Genomic DNA, 19,011 nt, shown 5'->3' with positions numbered 1-19,011 from the left:
TTAATAGGAAGAATCGCTCACTTAACTGTAGCACAGTACAATGTGAAAGGTGAAAATCACCGATGACCAACAATCAAAATCACTCTCCGAAAATCCTGTACATCTTTAGGACCTGGGGCCCTGGAAACTCAAAAGCCAAGAATGATTTGGTTTGATATTGTTGCATTTATGCTTCTATTTCCTTACTTCGGGGGCAGTGGAGGCTAAGAATCTATTTTGAACATGAACAAAGAGCTCTCTCTTTCTGATAAACAAGAGTAGTTGAATTAGCTAGTTCAGTGGGAGTGTGATGGTGACACATTATGTAGTAAAAGCATTTCCCCCGTTCCCGTCACAGTCACACAGCTGTGGGTTTCCAGGCCTGATTGCCCATTGTGTAAATGTCCCTATTTACTAAACCGCTTCCCTCGTCTGGCTTCCAGTTTCTGACCTTTAAAGAAAGACTTCAGCGCATGCATTTATGCAGATAACAGTTGGCTTCCGTTTGAATTATTTCCTTGGAATAAGTTCCCAGGAATGAAATTATTGGGTCAAAGGAACAGGAACAGCTTTACGGGTGTTGCTGGGAATTGCTTTATTGCTTTCAACTCAATATCAACAATTTAGGAGCATCTGAGGGGGTAGCTTCAGGGCAACAAGTTATTAACTCCTAGGAAATCGGCCTCTAGGTCCTTCAAAAACTACCCGAAAGGGCTTGAAGATGAGGGCACTAGGGGTCCATTGCGAGTTCTGGGTTGAGGAGTAAGGAGGTCTGAAGGCTTAGTGTCAGGGGAACAGAGTGAGCAGTCAACTGTGGGCAACTGGCTCTGAGTTCAGATTCTGGCTTCGTTACTTAATCTTTCTGAGACACTTATTTTGTCATCTATGAAACAGGAATTCTAGGGGGGATGGTAGAAGAAGGTGAGGGGGGTAAGTGGTGATGGAAAGAGACTTGACTTGGGATGGTGACCATGTAGTGCAATATACAGGTAATGAATTGTTGAATGCCTGAAATCTATGTAATTTTTATTAATCAATGTCACCCCCATAAATTCAATAAAAAATAAAACAGGAACGAACTATAGTAATACTGACTTCCCAGAGGTGAGATGAAGATTAAATAAGTTATTAATTGGTCAATGATTAGATCAGCATACGGGACAGTACATTTCTATTATTTAGTGCCTGAGTCTGGGTTTCCATCTCTCAGACCTGTTTTTCCAGGAGCTGACCATCTCTTCCTCTGCGTTTCTTCATAATACCCTCCCCACACTCTGCCTCAGCTTTTCCTTGTGAGTCTGTCTCCTTGTCTCTCCGAGGCCAAATAGATAGCATTCTTGGCTTTGAGACATTGAGTCGGACGGTCTGTGGATGCCCCCTTGTGGACAATCAGCTTTCTTTTGCACCCCTCTGGGCTAAAGGGGAAAACCAGACCTGCCTTTGGGAGGGACCAGGTGTGTGTGTCTTTGTGTGTGTGTGTGTGTGTGTGTGTGTGTGTGTGTGGCCTCTGCTTCTGCAGATAAAACAGGAAATATAGCACATCCTGTCATCCTCCTCACTGGCTGGCCAGGGGATGGGTCTGTATGTCTCTGTACACTTGCACATGTACACAGATGGGAGCTGCATGTATGTGTGTGCACATGTGCATAGGCTTGATGTCACCTCTTTTTTAAAATTAAAAAATTATTTATTGATTTTTAGAGAGATAGAGAGGAAGGAAGAGAGAGAGAGAGACAGAGAGAGAGAAAGAGAAGCATCAACATGTTGTTCCACCTATTTATGCATTCATTGGTTGCTTCTTGTATGTGCTCTGATTGGGGACTGAACCTGCAACTCTAGTGTATTAGGACAATGCTCTAACCCAGTGGTCCCCAACCTTTTTTGGGCCACGGACTGGTTTAATGTCAGAAAATATTTTCATGGACTGGCCTTTAGGGTGGGATGGATAAATGTATCACATGACCGAGACAAGCGTCAAGAGTGAGTTTTAGATGGATGTAACAGAGGGAATCTGGTCATTAAAAAAAATAATAAAACATTGTTTAGACTTAAATATAAATAAAATGGAAATAATGTAAGTTATTTATTCTTCCTCTGCGGACCGGTACCAAATGGCCCACGGACCGGTACTGGTCTGTGGCCTGGGGGTTGGGGACCACTGCTCTAACCAACTGAGCTACCCGGCCAAAGCCAATGCCACTTTTCTTGTTACAGGGTTCTCATGAGGTTCCATTGAGACTACATGTTTCAAGAAATGAAAGCACTATGTGATGTGAGGCCAATATTATGTATAGTAGCATGTAAAGTCACCTATACTCAGTTTATCTATTTACTCATTTGACTATTCAGTTCCAATAAATTTATTGAGTGCCTACTATGTGCCCTGTCTCCAGAGGTCTGGGGAGGCAAGAGTGACAGAGACAAAAACTGTTTCTGCTGTCTCCCAGTCTAGTGGGTGAGAGAGATGAGTGAGTAAACTATTGCAGTACAGGGGAGTGGTGAAGATGCCATGGGAGGCTGCCTGGAGGAGGTGATGTCTGAGCTGAGCCATGAAACTGTGGGTGTTCTAGCGTCTCCCAGCTTTGAGGCAGAGGGGTTGGTACAAAGAGCACTGGTGGGGTTTAGAATGTTAAGTTTTAACCCTAATGCACTGAGAAAGTTTCTTTCTTTGGGTCTGTTTCCTCTTGGGTTAAGCCAGAGAGAGGGGTTGGCCATAGTACTTACAGCATCTATTGACTTTGATAGTTTATGATCTTTTTTCCCCTAGCCTGAAAAATTCTCTTTCCTTCCACTCTTCTTTCATACTCCACCTCCTTCTCTAAAGAAATGAAATCCAGACGGAGTGATGGAAAACAGAAAAATATTAATATACTCACATAGGACATGTGCGTGCAAGTGGCTGCACACAGGCGTGCACACACGCCTTCCCTCGCCCTCTCCCTGCCCTGCTGGAAACCCCCAGCTGACTCCCAGGTCAGAAGTGACCTAACAAGGGAGGGGTAGAATGCAGGTGATGTCACAGCAGACCAAGACCCTTCAATACTTAGTTACTTGGGCAGGACACTTAGCTTCCCAGGGCTTGCTTCCAGATTAGCAGAGTGCCCGCCTGGCAAGTCTTCTGTGACGATCACAGTTGACAGATGTGAAGGGCTCCCCACTCTCTGTAGCACTTAGTGGGCTTGCAGAAAATGGGAACTAAAAAGCAATTGCATTTAAAAATATCTAGTATGGGCCAACACTTGTCTCTGCTGGTGGGGGGCGGGGTTTGACTGGAACACCACTCTGACCTCCCTGATGACAATAACCTGGGGAGGGATTTCAGACATGCATCATACTCACTCTAGCTGGCTATGCATTCTGGTTCCAGTTAGAATGCAGCTTATTAACTGGGTAATTTTGGCCAAATTACTTAACCTTTCTAAGCCTCAATTTCTCATCTTTAAAATGGGGACTTGATAGAAGCTCCCGCATCCTAGTGCTGTGAAGGTTACCTGAGACAACGAGTGTAAAAAACACTAAATATATATAGTTCCTGGCAAATAGGAAGTGCTCCATAAATTGGTAGTTACTGGTATTGGTCAGGGTAGCCTTACTGATGTAACAAATAGGCCCAAGAATGAACAATGGCTTAGAGATGATAGTTGGTTGTCTCTTGTTCTTGTAATGGTCTCAGGAAATACCAGTGTGGCTCATTCAGAGACCAGGTGGCTGACAGCTGTTCCTCCTCCTCCTCCCTCCCCCCTCCTCTTCTTCTTCTTCTTCTCTTCCTCCTCCTCCCTCCCCCCTCCTCTTCTTCTTCTTCTTCTTCTCTTCCTCCTCCTCCTCCTCCTCCTCTTCTTCTTCTTCTTCTTCTTCTTCTTCTTCTTCTTCTTCTTCTTCTTCTTCTTCTTCTTCTTCTTCTTCTCCTTCTTCTCCTCCTTCTCCTCCCCCTCTTCTTCTTCTCCTCCTCCTCCCTTCCCCCTCCTCCTCCTCTCCTCCTCCTCCTCCTCCTCCTTCTTCTCCTTCTCTTCCTCCTTCTCCTCTTCCTCCTCCTCCTTCTCCTCCTTCTTCTTCTACCTCTCTTCCTCCTCCTTCTCCTTCTTCGGAACATTGAGCTGCTCCTGTATGTGCCCTGACCAGGGAATTCAACCAGCAACCTCTGTGCTCCAGGAGGATGCTCCAACCAACTGAACTATCCAGCAAGGGCTTAATATATTTATTTTAGAGACAGAAAGAGAGGAGGGGGAAGGGAAGCATTCATTTGTTGTTCCACTCAGTTGTGCATTCATTGGTCGCTTTCCATGTGTCTTGACCAAGGATCGAACCTGCAACCTTGTTGTTTCAGGACTACACTCTTAACTGACTGAGCTAATCAGCCAGGGCTGTGCCATCTTCAAATATGTCTTCCAAGATCATTTTGGAATGTCAAGATACGGGGGTAGAAAACTAGGGTCATGTGTGGCCTTTCTGCAATGGGGTCCAGGGGAGTGGGTGGTCATGGAGACAAAAGAATGAGGGATGGGGGAGGAGGAGGCAAGGAAAGAGAAAGAGAAGAGTGTGGAAGAAAGTCGGGTTCACAGAGGAAAGACTGAAAGAAACGGAGGAAGGGAAGGAGTCTTTGACTGACCCTATCTCCATCCTTCTTCCAGGGGCCCCAGGTCCGCAGCTGCCACCTGGCAGCTTAGCTTCCCAGAGGTCGGCCCACTCAGGGCCCAGACCTCCACACCCTTTGTGCGGGGAGAGGCTTAATCTCCTATTTCTACTTTGTTTTCCTTCCAGGAAGGAAGTTGCTCCAGATGCTGTGGGTGGGACATTCCTTGGCTGTGCTCACTGTTCCCAGATTTCTCATGATTTCTGGTGACAGAGCTGGCCCCTCTAACCAACCTCAGAGAGCGCTAGACCCTTGCTTAAGAACACCCCGCACCCCAGGAAATCTGAGTCTCATTTTGAGCCACCCGAGCCTTCTAGGTGCAAGAACTGTCTCCAGGGAGATGCTATTACAATTCAATTCCACCCAGGCCTGCTAGGCAGCTGCTGCGTGCCGGGGGCTGGCAGGGCAGCAGCGCTCTGCACTCAGGAGCTCACAGCAGCCTGGGGGCATGAGACAGGCTTTAGAGAACTGTAAGCCCCATGGAGCAGGCCCACGGGAACTACAGGAAGGAGAATTCATGTTGAAATGTTGCTGGGAGGGGTTGGCACTTGTAATGGGTCAGGAATCTGACAGGTGGTGATGAATGGGAGGGGACTTCAGAGGGAACAAAGAACACATGCAGAGGTGGAGAGGAAGGGAAAGGCAGGCTTTGCTGGGGGAACACCGAGCCTTCCAGTGTAGCTGAAACAAAAGGAGTTACAGGAAGTTATGGGGGCCTGAACTCGGTAGCCTGTCGGGATTAGATGAAAAACTAGGGCTTGTATGGGAAGTTTGTGTTTCATTGGGCAGGCAATGGGGAGCTTGCAAGATTTCTGAGCAGAGGAGGGGTAATAAGGTAAATGATGGTCTGCTTGGTTTTTTTTTTATATGTGTTCACGCAAGGTGAGGAGAGACAGGAAGGGAGAGAGATGAGAAACATCAGATCATAATTGTGGCACTTTAGTTATTCATTGATTGCTCCTCATACGTGTTTTGAAGGGGGTGGGCGGGGTGAAAGGGTCTTCCACCGCGCCAGTGACCAGAGCCAGCCACTTGCTCAAGCCAGTGACCTTAGGTTTCAAGCCAGCGACCTTTGGGTTCAAGCCAGCGACTTTGGGATCATATTGATGATCCTAGGCTCAAGCTGGCGACCCAGTACTCAAGCCAGTGACCTCAGGGTTTCCAACCTGGGACCTCAGTGTCCCAGGTCAACACTTTATCCACTGCGCCACCACCAGTCAGGCAATGGTGGTCTGCTCTTTACGTGGAACGCATCTGCTCAGCTGCCCTTGCCCTGAAGTGAGATCCTCTGGTCTTCAGAAGTCAGGCCCAGAGGGGCACTGACCTGGTTCATAAGCCAGAGGACTTGGGAGCAGGAGACACTGCTCCTCTTCTCAAGGACCGAGTCAGGCTCACTCTTAAAGGACTGCGGTCCTGGAGGGAGAACTGGGGAGGCCTGGGCTTGCCTCTCAGCTTCAGCCCCACCAGCTGTGGGGCTTTGGGCCACCTTGGGAAACCCCTCAGGGCCTCAGTTTCCTCAAAGTGACATGGGATAACAGCACCGCCCACTCATGCAGGGAGAGCGCTAGACCCTTGCTTAAGAACACTCCGCACCCCAGGAAATCTGAGTCTCATTTTGAGCCACCCAAGCCTTCTAGGTGCAAGAACTGTCTCCAGGGAGATGCTGTTACAATCCAATTCCACCCAGAATTGAGATAAGCACCCTGGCTATTTTATGACTGTGTTCAATAAATATTTGTCTCCTGATTATTGGGGTTGGCATGGGTTCGGGGAGTGGCAGAGGATCAAATGTTCAGTGCTACTGGCGGCTCAGCCCTGGGGGTCACCCCTGCCCTTTCCACCCAGTGCTTGAACTGGCTGGGGCTCCTTTGCATGCCTTTCTGCTTACCTGGTGGGAGAGAGAGTGGGATAGACCCTTCAGGATGAAGGATCGTTTTGTCAGTTTTTGTCGCAAGTCCACGATGAGTGAAGTGTTTGAGCTGCTTGCCTCCTTCCACTGGTCTTGGAGTGAGAGCCAGGGTACTCATGGCCTTGCCTCTAGGCCTGGCAGGGAGAGATAGACAGCTTTAGGTTCCCACCTAGCTCTGCCACTTACCAGCTGGTGACCTTGTGCTCGTAGGTAACCTCTTCTAGTCTTAGTTTCCTTGACTGTAAAACAGGAATAATAATAGTACCAACTCACAGTGTTGTTCTGAGAACGAAATGAGTTAATGGTTACACAGTTTGTATAGTGACTCACATATATTAGGAATCCCTTCAATGTTTCCTTCCTTCCTTCCTTCCTTCCTTCCTTCCTTCCTTCCTTCCTTCCTCCCTCCCTCCCTCCCTCCCTCCCTTCCCTCCCTCCCTCCCTCCCTCCCTCCCTCCCTCCCTCCCTCCCTCCCTCCCTCCCTCCCTCCCTCCCTCCCTTCCTTCCTTCCTTCCTTCCTTCCTTCCTTCCTTCCTTCCTTCCTTCCTTCCTTCCTTCCTTCCTGTGTACCTACCTACCTTTATGGAGAATATGGTGGTTGCATTGAAAGCAGAGCTCTGAGTGGGAGACCTGTGAGTAGGTGGAGGCAGCCCTCCTCTTCGTGGAACCCCTCTGGAATCCCAGAAAACAAGAAACTGGCTGTTTGACCCCCAGGCACAGGCCTCTGGGTTGGAGGCTGCTCTTGGTCCCGTACCCTGGGACCAGTGGGGCTGAGACAGCAGGAGTAGCTAGTCTTCATAGGGCAGGAGGGGAGGACACTAGCTGGACCTGTGTTTTCCTCTGGCTGAGTCCAGCTTCTCCTATCAAAACATAAGCGTCCAGATGTCCCATCCCATTCTCTGCCAGCTAACTGAAAAAGAACCAGTAACTAATTCACACTGAGATGTTAATAGTAATAAATGAATCAATGATATTCACACCCTAGGGGTGTTGATAGCTTTTAATGGCTTTCCAGTTCAGCCAAACTGCCTTCTTAACCAACACAGTTCCCCTCCCCGAAGCCGGCTGGGCTCAGCTGGAGTGCTGATAGCTCACAGGGAGTGGTGGCCCAGCTTTTGGCTGTAGTTTGGGGTTGGGTAGCCAACCGAGGGGCCCCAGAGCAGGGCTAACTGGGGGACATAAGCCAAGATACAGGGGCATGCAGAACTGGAGCACTGAGTCACCTTTGTGATCATCAACTGTTAAGGGAGTGGGTTGGAGAGAGTAGTAGGTCAGACCAGATGAGACCTTGCATGTGGCCTGCTGCCCACCACTGCCCCTTGCTTCTAGAAGGACGAAGTCTGGCAAGTGGAGAGGAGGTGGGGTGAGAGGCAGGCTAGGACACGGAGTTTCTTGATGCCCAGGAAGGGGCTGTTGTTTCCTACCCATCTTCAACACAGGCAGCTAGGACCCTCTAAGGTTATGACCGTCTAACCCACCTGACTCTTCTGTCTGGAGGAGGAAGGTAGCAGTGACTGAGGTGCCCTGACTGCACTCTTGTGGGCATGGCTGAGCAGCTCTTTGGATAGAACATAGCTCTTAGGAGGTCTAGGCCTGGGCTGAGGAGTCAACAAGGGATCTTGTCAAAATGCAGATTCTGATTCCACAGGGGCCCGAGCGTCTTCATGTGTTACATGCTCCCAGGTGCTGGTGGTGCTGTTGGTTCAGCATGGTGCTTGATGCTCGAGTAGCAAGGGTGGATGAGTGGGAGTGGAGGGCTAGGGACTCCCCAGGCCTCAGGCATGTCCCTGAGGAGCTGGCCTGTGACCTCTAGTTCACTTCTGGCTCTGACCCCACGTATCTCTAAGACCACGTGTAGGTGGGTGGCCTGAGTGCTGAGCTCATTGGCTCAGCCCCTCTCCTCGGTGCTGTCCCAGGCCGGCAGGGAAAGACAGCTGCCCTTCACACTGATTAATGAGAAGAACAGTTAGCCATCATTGAGAACTTGCTGTGAAGAGACCTCATTACTTATAAGTGGCAGAATCAGGCTGCAAGATATTTTTGAGGCCTGTGGAAACATGGGTCTGGAGACTGTACAGGGATGGGAGACCTTTGTTTATTCAGCAAACATTTCCACCTAGGACTCCCGGGTGACTTGAGGGGGTTAAGGGTCTTATTATGACCCTTGTCAGGGTCCAGCACAGTGCCAGGGCTGAGGAACCTCAGGGGACACAGCTTCACCCTGCCCAAACTCATCGCCCAGGCAGGAAAACAGACAATTAATTCAGAGACTCGGGTCGGTTCGAGGCACTGTCCCCCAGCAGAGGAGCTGTCTCAGGTGGGAGGGCTCCCCACCCCAGCTACACACTGAGCTTTGTACCCCAGGAAGCTCCTGACCCGGAAGCTTCAGCCTCTCCCTCTTTCTCAGAGCTGGGTTCCTGTCCAGGAAACAGAGAAAGTTTCCATTGTACGTTTGCATGTGTGAGTGTGTGTGTGTGTGTGTGTGTGTGCTCGCGCGTGTGCGTGCCCACCTCTCACAGAGAAGTGCCCTATTATCTTTTCCTTTTTGCAGAAAATCAGGTCAGTGGTTTGACTGTTGTTGCTTACCGCATAGTGTCACGGGGAGGTGGCCCGAGCTGCTGTGGCCGCCAGATGCTGATGGGGGGTGGCGGGAGGGTGAGGGCTGGGTCTGTGGCCACCAGGCCTCGGGGTCCTCAGAAAGCAGCGGCCATGCCTGCCAATCTGGGGAGAGCACGTCTCTGGCCACATCCTGTTTCCCTTCCAGTTCCTCTCCCTTTCCTTGGGCCTCGGCTCCGGCCTGGGGGCTGAAGCTTCCCTGGTGGACGCAGTTGAGTGATCAGGGCAGTGGGCCCGGGGAATGGCGGTCGCCCTGTGTTGTGGCTGCAGGCCCCACAGTGCGAGCGCTCTGGGGTTAGACCGGGGTGGGGGGTGGTGTAGAACTCTCCGCACAGGTAATAATAATAACAACAACAAGGGTTCCAGCTGCCAGCACTTTCACACCAGTTTCCTCACCTCGCCCACAACACCCTTGGAAGGGGAGAGAGTGGGCGTTATTGTTACGCTCCATGCCGCTGACGCCAGCCTGTCCCTTCGTTCATTCGGGGAAGAGAGAGAGGTCAAGGTCAAGGACCTAGTTCAAAGGCATCCAAACTCCAGTCCTAGCCTCACCCCCCCACCCCCACTCCCTGGGGCTGTGTCACCTCAGGGGCTGAAGAGGGAACTTTCCCTTGCAGGTTGGAGGGAACAGCCACAGTCACATGGGGCCAGGAACCCGCAGGGCTTAGCTGGGCCATTGGCTCTGAGTCTCTTGCAGGCTGCAGTCACCTCTGGCCTTGACAGGGAAGACCCTGCCTCCCCAGGCTCTCAGCTTGAAGAGGATGGAGACAGAGAGCAGGGCATCTTCTGGCAAGGGCAGCCCCTCCCTCCTTTTCTCACCCTGACATTTAAGTTCACCATTGCCTCGTTCACCCATCATCTCCCTCCCCTCACATTCCCAAGCCCTTCTCCACTCAGTGTTTGCTTCCCTGGCTGTTTCCTCTGGGGCTCAGACAATAGAGGCTGATGTTCCAACTGCTGAGAGCACAGCCCCTCCCCCTGCAGCCAGAAACCATCTATTATGGATCGCTGGGGCCCAGGCTGCCAGACTCAGACCTTTTACCTCCCTCCCACTTCTTACTGGAAATGAGCCTCCGTCAGTCCCCCACTTCTCTCTACCCCTCACGCCTCCCTCGGGGAGGTTCAAGGGCTCCTCTCTGGCACTACCCCTGTGCCAGGCACCCCTATGCAGGGCAGAGGCAGTTGGGGATGGGTGCCCACAGCTCTGGGGGACCTTACGGGAGGGGCACCTTGTTGTGACCTCTGCGGGTCAGCTCAGCCGCCTCGGAGCAGCAGCTCGGCTCAAGGTCACCATGCTGGATGTTGACATTGCACGGCTGCCCGTGCTGGAAATTACAGAGCGCCTTGGAGGGGAAAAACAAACTTGGGTTTCAGTTCCTATGGAAACTGCATCTACTTGCAGAGGAGCCCCGCGTCAGGGCCTGGACCCTGTGCCTGAGGAGGGGGTGGACGCTGGAGGACAAGGTCGTCTGTTTACTGTCTAGGACTCTTTCGGGACAGCCAGTCTGAAAGGGCGCCCTTACCTTTAGCTTTGACTCACAGCCCTTCCTTCTGAGAGGCCCATCTGCCTGAGCATGTCTCTGCAAGGCAGGAGTTTTTGGGTAGTTTTTAAATTTATGAGTCATGGGCGTGGGAAGACCCCAAATTCACCATTCATACGTTTATTCCACAAATGTTTTTTGACATAATTCGGTGCCAGGCACTGAGCTAGGCCAGCCTGGCAGGAGTTGGTCTGTGCCTGCTAAGTTTGGTGGCTAAATCTTCCCTTCCTGGAAGGAGCTGTGGTCAGAAAGGGTGCAATGAGGACCTGTTGGGAACCTCATGACACATGTGAAAGAATGCCACCCACCTTCTACAGCCAAAGCAAGTGACTTCTTTTCTCATGTGTCAGGGAACTATTCTTATATCTCCTGGGGAAAAATTACTCCTAAGTGGTCAAGGCAGGTACCTACATGAGGGCGGACTATTCCAGCCATTGTCGTGGGGAGGGTGCCGATCATGACCCTCCCCAAAGACGTTGTCCAGGCTGGCGGCCATCTTGTCTAGTCACCACCAAGTTGAAGCCTCTCCTTGTCCTAAGTTAATTTCCCAGTTGGATATTATTAACCAAGACAATAAAAAAAAAAAGAGTTTTTTTATTTTTACATCACTTTACTCCTGCAGCCACCATCCTATTTAATGTAGTTCTGTCAACAGCTCTAAGAAAGCTGTTGGGGGCTCTGGCTGGTTGGCTCAGTGGTAGAGCATCGGCCTGGCGTGCAGAAGTCCCGGGTTCGATTCCCGGCCAGGGCACACAGGAGAAGCGCCCATCTGCTTCTCCACCCCTCCCCCTCTCCTTCCTCTCTGTCTCTCTCTTCCCCTCCCGCAGCCGAGGCTCCATTGGAGCAAGGATGGCCCAGGCGCTGGGGATGGCTCCTTGGCCTCTGCCCCAGGCGCTAGAGTGGCTCTGGTTGCAACAGAGCGATGCCCCGGAGGGGCAGAGCATCGCCCCCTGGTGGGCAGAGCGTCGCCCCTGGTGGGCATGCCGGGTGGATCCCGGTCGGGCGCATGCGGGAGTCTGTCTGACTGTCTCTCCCTGTTTCCAGCTTCAGAAAAATACAAAAAAAAAAAAAAAAAAAAAGGAAAGCTGTTGGAACAATATCACGCCCATTTTCAGATGGGGAAATGGAGGCTGGGGGAGGACAGGGCACTTGTCAAGGTTACACAGGTGGTAGATAGTGAAGTCAGGATGGGAATTGGATGCCAGATTCACCCCCTCCTCTCAGTCAAGGGGTACCTGGTGACCAGACCTCCCACCCTGTCTGGCCTCCAACCTGCCCGGGGAATGGGAACCAGATGTGCCCCAGAGAGAGGCGGCGGGTAGGGAAGGGCTGCTTGGTACCTGGTCTCATAGGGGCTGTGTATCAGAAATACCAGAGGCCCTCACTCTTCCCCGAGTCACCCCACCCTTCAGGGCCTCCCTTTCCTTCTCAGTGAATTGAGGAGGTGTATGTGGGTCTGAGTGACCGATACTATAAAATTCCAGGGAGGTCAGGATTCTTGCTGGTGGCAACCCAGGTGGCCATTCCCCTCTCCATGTGGGTGACTACAATGGGGACAGGGCGCGGTGCACAGGAGACACCCCTTTGAACTGACTTGTTTTTGATTAACTTCATAGTGTCTGGGAACCCCTGACAAATTATTGATCCCCCCAGGGAAGGCCAGAGTCTGGAACGGTTTTAAATAGGAAAGATTAGGATTGGGAGAGAAAAGTCGAGGAGGAAGAAAAGTTTCCAGGCCTTGGGGTCCTGCTTGGCTTGATGGGGGCACAGTGGGATTCAAATGGGGGCCTAAAAGGGTGGTGGGTGATTGGTTGTGTCGGCTCTCATGTGCACATCTGGCCGGGAAGGGAGGGCAGGAGAAGAGAAATAAACACATCTGAACATCTGCTGTTAATGAGGGCTCTGGAGTCTCTGAACCAAGGATCAGATTGCAAGGCCTGACAAGGAGACAAGATGTCTAACGGAATCGGGGCCAGGGTGCGGGGGGGGGAGGGCAGCCGCAGCGTCCATGCGTACCGCACAGCCCAGTGTACACACTGTTACCCTCATTCACAGAGGAGGCGGAGGCTGGGAAGTTCAGTGGTTGCCTAAGGCCACGTAGCTAATAAGAAGCAGAGGTGGAGCTCTGTGTCTACCTCATGGGAGCGCAGGGGCGGGGGTGGACAGGGCCATTGTTCTCACTTCTTTGGGTCCAAGACCATCTCAACTCTTATGGGACTGCTGCTCATCTGGAAACTCCATTCTGCCCTTCTCGCTCTTTCTTGCTGTCATTCTCCCTCTGCACCCCCGGCCCTACCCCCTCCCCATCAATCCCTTCACTTCCCACGCTCTCCCTTCCTCCTGGTCCCAGCAGCTGGTCGCAGGCCGAGGAGAGAAGCCAGCTGCAGCTGTTGGGGAGGTAGGGGGTAGAGGAAGAGAATCCGTTTTCCCACCATGCCTGGTCCCCAGGGCTTAGTTCTGTTGCCCCTCAATGTGAAGTCAGTGTGCCCATGGGCTGCAGGTGAGCCGCAGGCCCTCTGGGTCATGCGTGTGTGCTACACCAAGTGTGCCTGAGGGGTGAGGGGACTATTGCCGTGTGTAGGGAGGTGTGTGTACGTACTTGCACTACTGTGTGCTGTGCACCCTCATCTGTAAGTGCTTGTGTGTTTAGCAAGCATCTTGTGAACATATACATTTATAAATGTATACCAGCAGGACTGGCTGTGGAACTTGCAGGGCCCAGTGCAAAATGAAAATGCTGGGCCTCTTGCTCAAAAATTATTAAGGATTTTAAGGCAGAGACAGCCAAACGTTCCAGTCTGGGCCCTTCTGCAGGCAGGACCCTGTGTGACTGCACACATCTCAGGCCTGTGAAGCCGGTCATATATGTGAGCCAGTGTGTGACTTGTGTATGCGGACTGTTGTGTGACTGTGTGTGTGTGCGCGCTCTTGGGCATGAAATCTGAACCCTTTTCTCTCACAACCCCAGCAGCTGCTGGCGGTGCCTATCAAAGGAAAGGCGTGTGTGCGCTTTATTTTTGGCGCCTTTGCTGCCTGCTCCCATAGTGCCCGGGGAGACTTTTGTTCTACTGCCTTTGTTGGGAGGGTGACAAACACTTCTCTCCGCCTGTTGCCACGGTGGCCCCACCAGAAACCACAGCTGGGGGTGGGGCAGCTTCCTCAGCCCCTCACCCACTCATCCTGCACCCCTTCCAGGCACCAACCCAGGGCTCTGCCCGGCTGACACCACCCAGACAAACGTGCCTGCAGCGCATCAAAGCTGGAAGGGATGACAGAAACCTTTGGGTCCAACTTCCTCATCTCACAGCTCAGGCGATGGAGGCCCAGAGAGAGAAAATGACCCGCCTGTGATGCCCAGGCAGGGAGTCCGTGGCAGAGCCAGGATACCTGCTTCCCAGAGTGTACAGCGCTGCAGGGCTGCCTACGGAGGGGCCTGCTGAGAGGCAGGCCTGCAGGGGAGCAGCACACACAAAGCTCTCGGCAAAGACCAGGTTGCTGTCTGGCTGTGGGGTCACATCCCTCAGGCAGGGGGCTGTGTCTTTGTTAGTGGATTCTCACACCTCTCAGGTCAGACAGAGCTCTGCATCCAGTAGGTTTGGAAAAATGTTGGCTGGCACATTTTGAGAATGTTGGCATATTGCCTACTACCAAGTAAACGCTCCATAGACATATTTGATAATGAATAAACAGCTATTTAGTTGGCCTGTGGAGTGGAGTGGTGAGAGCATGAGATTTAGAGGCCAGCTAGAACTAGTTAAAATCACTTGGAAGCTTTGTTATGTGGTAACTGTGTGACTTTGGCAAAGTTACTTAACCTCTCTGAGCCCCAGCTTCATCATTGGTAGAATACGACTCTGGTAGGGTTGTTGTGAGGATTAAATAAGATATGATGTTGAGTACAGTGTGAAATACATGATAAAATCCTACTGAGGTTGTAATTATTTTTGCTAGCTGTGTTAACGCAGGTAAGTCACATAAAACTCTGTTTCCGTGCCTGTTGTCCCTGGCACGTCATAGGCACTCAGTAAATGTCAGCCCAGCCCCTTCCTAGGCTAGACCCCCCTCTACTTCCTCAAGGTCTCTTCCACCTGAGGCTCTGTGACCCCTGCCCCACTCCTGATGTCTGACTCTCCCAGCATGAACTCTCACGGGTCTCCCCAGGTTTGGGAGTTAGGGGGCGTGGGAATGGGTGGGGGTACTGAAAGGAGGCTGGGCACAGAGCAGATAGAGTTCTTGGACAAAAATCGAAGTTGTGCCTTTACCAAAGATTGAAGGATTCCACATGGGCCTGGGCCTGAGTCTTGTTCTGAAGATGAAGACGAAGGCAGAGAGAGGGGTTTCTCCATGAACCACCGGGCTCAGGGCTTCTCATAGTTCTCCCTGCTCTTCTTTCCTTGGCCTCCCAAGTCCAAAGGTTGCCAGCAGCACCCCTCGGCAGCTGGGAGTCCCTGAAATGGAGTTACGAGGAGAAGGCAGATGGTGGAAAGAGACGCTAGTGGAGGTAAGCTGGTTGCGTCCAGGCTGCCAGCTGTGAGCTAGGAAGCCCAAGCCCCTGGGCCGGAGACAGAGCTGGCGCCATGGAGGCAGAGCTGACTCCTGGCCTCTGGCTTGAGCACAGGCTCCTTGACGTGTCATAGGAACAATCACCCCTCCCCCAGCCTGGTAAGAGCGCACCACTCCGTCTTTGCATGTGATCACATTCCTGCTTCGGCCACTCGAGAGCAGTTTACATAAACCACACAAGATAAATGCGTGTGCATTTCCTTTTTAAACATTGGAAAAAGGTTTGGGGGCATTCTGTCCGCAGCATCTGTTGAACTTCACATCAGCTATTTACTCAGAACAAATGCGAAGCGTTCTGGCCCAAGCAAGCTCTGACACAAGCACCGGATGGATGGCCAGAATTTCCTCATCTGCTCTCCTGCCAGTGGGCACGGAGGTCTGATGTCAGGGACTATTGCACCATCAGGGAATGGAGCTGGTCAGAGCCAGGCAAATTCTGCCCCCGCCCTGCGCCCTGCTCGTGTGGGGAGATGTTTATTTATGGAAAGATGAGAAGGCGGAGGCCGAACTTCATAGCGGTCACTGTGACACATAGAACAACCGAGTGAGCGAATTCCCTGGGGTTAGTGAACAATGGACAAGAATAAGGTCATATTTGTCGAGTGAATGTGGGAGGGTAGAAACTGACAGCAGCGGAGAAGTCTGAATCGGGCCTCGTGCACACACAGAGGAGCCTGCGGGAAGATCCACGTTTCTGATTTCAGACGGGATCAGTTGAGTCGTGTTGGTCTAGGGCTGCTCTGGCCGTGAGCAAGGGCTGCGGAGCCTTTTCTACATGGGTCCCTGGTCTGTGTCTCTGGGTGCGAGACAAGACAATGCAGGGATGGCGTGGGGGCCGTGGGTAATGAGGCTGCTACTCCCTGCTGTACCTCCAGGACATCTGTTCCTGTGGCGGAGGTGGGGTGGGGTGGGGGATGCTGGGAGGCTTCGTTGAAGGAGAGGCTCCACTCTTTTTTTTCCCCCTGGGGTTTTCCCAGGAGCTCAGACCAGGGAAACTGGGCCATTTCTAATCCCTCCTCAGCAAAAAAGCCCATGGTACCACCTGTCTGAGACTAATGCAGCGCCTTTCCCCCACCTGGAATTGGGAGGCCTTCGGAGCTCTGTGTGGGCATGTGCGTGTAGAGGGGCCATCTTCCTACCCACTGAGAATGCTCTCTCAGTCCAGCCCCAGCCTTGTAGTCCCTGGGCCCAGAAGCTAGCTCTGCCTCACCTTCCCCTGTCTTCTGCTCCCCTTGCCTCCTGAACTCTTTTGCCTTCACCCCCACCCTGATCACCCCTATAGGTCTGTTTCTTCTCCCTCCAAGTGTTCACCCTCAACAGAGGATGCAACTGAGACCCTAACTCCCAAAGGGGCTCCTTTCTTTAAAATATCAGATGTCTGATATCCCTTGGGCCCGCTGCCACATTTCTATCGCAGTTTGTCCTGTCAGACCTGACGGCAAGGACAAGGGACTGTGTAAGAGGAAGGGGGGGGTTCTCCTTAGGGACCTGGCCCCTGGACTGCCCGGGAAAAGTTGGAAGGATGCAGGGGGTTTGGGGAAGAGCTCTGGGGAGCTTGGAGCCCAGATTCAAGTTCTAGTGTTGCCAAGAGTTCTGAGAGATCTCAGGTGAGTACTTCCCCTCTCTGAGCCTCCTTGACTCACCTGTACCATTGGTGGCAGGACAGACTAGGACAGACTAATCTCAAAGTTGCCTTCAGGCTTGACTTATAGAGTGTAGGGGGATGGAAATGAGGTTTAGGGATGGAATTTGGTTACTTTGTGGTTAGCAACTTTTTTGTTTTAAGCTACCACTTATAAAACATCTCAATGATCATCAACAGCAATTTTATAAGAATTTCTAAGCATTTTTACATACGTGAATTCTTTTATCCCACACCACAACCCTAGGGGGTAGGTACTGTGGTTACCCCCATTATACAGATGAGGAAACTGAGGCACAGGAAGACTAAGTAACCAGCCCAGGAGGTGCAGCTTTGATTCAAACCAGGCAATCTGGCTGCAGAGTCCGTGCTCCTAACTGCCACACTCAACATTCCAGGCACTGTGCTAAACGTTGGCCAGATCCTTTCCATCTTGCAGTTCGGAAATCTGAGACTCAGAGCAGTTGAGCAAGAGCTGAAGGTCACACAGCTGGGAAGCAAGAGAGATGAGACCGAAAGTCGGCCGGGCTCCAGAGCCTCTGTTCTCCCCCGCCGACCTCCTGCAGTCCTCCTGCCAGCCCGAGCCTCAGGTCCCCAGTGCAACTTCATCCAGTATCCCTGCATGCCTCTTTAAGCAAGTCAGTCCCTCCCTCTGGGTCTCAGTTTCCCAACCCGGAGCATGATCGGGGAGTGAGCCAGGAGAGCTTTGAGTTCCCTTGCAGCTCTGGGAGTTCATGCTTCGTGAAGTGTGGTCCTTTGGCTGAAATGACAGATTTGTGGCCTGGGGTTGTAGCTGGGGGAGGTTGAGGGGGCAAGGGGCTGTCAATAGAAAGAAGGGGAAAGCTACCAGAGTCATGGAGGCACTGTGGGGGCCATGAACCTGGGATGGTGGGGCAGGGTATGAAGCAGATAGAGATGAGGGAAAGAGAGAGAGAGAGAGAGAGATATGCCCTGGGGGTGCTCCCCAGTGAATCCGTTCTTTCTTCCCAGGGGTCCCCAAAGCTCAGGGTAGGCATGTAAGAACACTGAACAAGAGAGCAGGGCCAGGCTAGCAATAAGCCAAGATCTAGCAGTTTGGGGAATTAACATTGCTGAGGGTTTTGTTGTCTTTGTAAATACTTGGAGATGTCCAGTAATTTTAGAAATCGTATTTGGAGCCGAGGTGGCATGTTTGTGGGGTGGCCTGGCTTCCTGTTCATGACCTCCCCTTCCTGTTACATTTCTCCCCTTCAGGGAAGTAGGGTCTTTTCCCCACTGGGAACCTCATTAGGATGTGCACACCAGCAGGCTCACACCCACACACACCTGGCACGTCCCCCTCGGATCCCACAGGCACACTGGGACCACCCTCGCCCCACACTCGCTCGCATGCACACAGATGCAGCTGCATCTTTTATATTTAATGCCCCCGCTGTGCTGGCTTGCTGCTCCACATCCGTGCCAGGCTCATTCTTCCCGGGGCGCCAGCTCCCAGCTCGGAGGCTGGCTGACAAATTGCGCCCCGTGCAGCCCTCGGAGGATGGTAATATAATGTGCTTATGAGATTAGAGAACGGGCTTCATTACCAGGCTCCATTTTTGACAAGGCTCTTTTCACTTAGAAAAATTGATGGAATCACCTTTTGCATGAGTGTCTCAGCTGCTGTGCCCCTTCAGCCCCCCAAGCTATTATAGTGCTGGGCCCTTCAGCTTCCTCTTCATACATCACGGCTGGACTAACCTTCTCTCTGCTGGAAGAAATCGGAGTGTTGGGCAGACATCAGGGCACCCAGTGACTTGGCTCCTGGGCCTGTGTGGGGCAGTGGCTGTTTCTCATCCCTTTCCCTCCCATGGTGAGTATCTGCGCCATGGAAAGCCATTGCTACAACAGCGGCCAGTAGGGAGGGCTATGGGTGGGCGTGGCTCTCGAGCACCCAGCAGAGAGTGTAGCCTCTCTTGTGGGTCCCATCCCAAATCCCCTTAATCCAGCATGCCATGGTCTCTGAGCCCAGGGAGAGGCCCTCCCTCTAATCGCCAGTTTTGGAGCCTGAATGGGACTAACAAAAGGTTAAGGACTGTAGTTCCAGCCCCTGGACTGATCAGGGACAGAGGAGCAGACCAGTGTGCATATGCCGCTAAGGGTCAGTGAGAGT

Source organism: Saccopteryx bilineata, chromosome 2 (assembly GCF_036850765.1).
Source record: "Saccopteryx bilineata isolate mSacBil1 chromosome 2, mSacBil1_pri_phased_curated, whole genome shotgun sequence".
NCBI classification, from domain to species: Eukaryota; Metazoa; Chordata; class Mammalia; order Chiroptera; family Emballonuridae; genus Saccopteryx; species Saccopteryx bilineata.
The sequence above is the reverse complement of the archived record's forward strand: the minus strand, read 5'-3'. Positions refer to the sequence as shown.